We start from the raw sequence: 1,712 nt of genomic DNA, 5'->3' as shown, positions 1-1,712 counted from the left end.
GCCCTGGGACATGGCATAGCCAGAAACCTGGGGCTGACTTGAAGGGGGGCGGGTTTCAGTTCTTCCTGTAGCTGCTCCTCTCTGAGGAGCATTCCACTCTGGGCACAGGTCCCCCCACCCAGAGGACCTGAGACCCTCCCCTGTGCCCAGCAAGGCAACTGTGAGAAGAAAGCGGAGGACAGTGGCACGGAGGGAGGACAGCTACATTCCTAACTCGGAAATTGCTCAAGAAAAATCACACCATCTCCAGTCACCAGTGTAAACATAGACCACTGATAGTTTTCTTGCTGAAATTCTCCTGTTTCTTTTTATATACATGAGCTCTCCGAAGGGTTCTGGTGATCCTTGCTGATTCTTCTGCTCCTTCCCTGGCTCCAGTAGTTAGAAGAGGAGAGAGCAATGTCTTCTTGCATGGCCAGCTGAGGACCCAGTGGTGACATCGGTGCCAGGTCCCCGCTGTTGTGCCCCAGGTGACGTGTCCTGGCTGATAGCAGGGACAGGCTACTGACACCACTGTCCTCTTTTCGCAGAGTTTAGTTTTGCTTTGACAACTCCTCCTAAGCCAGACGATTGTTATAGCCCGCGTGTCATTCTTATTTACCCTAAATAAGGAAAAACAAAGGCTATTCTGGGTACAGGCAGTGCTTTCGGCTGGGGCTATTTGCAGCATCACCACAGCATGCTGCCCTTGTCATCAAAGACACTCTGTGATTTTTTTCTGAAAACCATGACAGACATGCAGCCTGCTCTGAATTCTGTTCGCACAGCCTAGGGGCATCCGGATGCACAGTGATGTCTTACACTCATATGCAGTGAACTGTTTAGAGCTTGGGGACAGCAGGCTCGCACCAAACCAACCAGGACAAGCTCCCTCCTGAGATGTTTCTCTGCTTTGGTGCTTGAATCAGCTCTTGTCGTGGCCTGGGATTCCTTCCTCTAATTTCTGAACCTCATAAACTAACACTGTGCAGGACGATTGAGAGGAGTCCTGACGTAGGAGGCTTCTCCGTGGTGTGTTTGTGCTATGGTACAGTAAGGGATGATGGCCAGATGGAAGGAAGCAGGAGCACAGGGTGGAGGTGCAGGGCTTCCTGCCGTGGCCGGGACCTCAGCCGCAGGTGCTGTGTGGGCTGCTCCCGTCAGTTAGGGACTTCTGGGCGAGCAGTGTCTAGCCTGGCTGCTGGCCAAGGGGTTCTGTGGGTTTCCTGGAACCGGCCCATGTGAAGAAGCATGTGGACGTAATGCAAGGGAACTGCCCACTGTGTGTCGCCTGGGTAAGCACTCTGAAAGCTTCCTGCAGAGAGATTTGCAGATTCCCTAGCTGCCTTGTCTGGCTGATGTCTACCTGTCAGAAATAGTACTGAAGGCACAGGCACAAGGTGACCATCTTGCTGCAGCCCCCTCGCCTGAGCGTTAGATCAGAAATGTGACAGTGAACAGCAGTACATGGTGTTAAGCTAGTCCTGGGGCCGGAGACCCTGGGCTTATTCTCTGCCTGGCGACACTGCCGGCTTCCTGCTGCAGAACTCCTGATTTCTGTTGGTGGCAGTTGATAATTGGTAGCCACAGTCTGCGGTCAAAGCCACAGCACTTGAGTCTAGCACCTGGGCTGGCCCGCTGCTGCAGAGGGGGAGTGCAGAGACAAATTCACACACTCTCACCTCCCACACCCCATGCTGGCTGTGCCTGCAGCCTGAGCTGCATGCAGAGGA

This window comes from Otolemur garnettii, unplaced genomic scaffold (genome assembly GCF_000181295.1).
Source record: "Otolemur garnettii isolate 467f Iridium unplaced genomic scaffold, OtoGar3 scaffold00176, whole genome shotgun sequence".
Taxonomy (NCBI): Eukaryota; Metazoa; Chordata; class Mammalia; order Primates; family Galagidae; genus Otolemur; species Otolemur garnettii.
Note: the sequence above shows the minus strand (reverse complement) of the source record.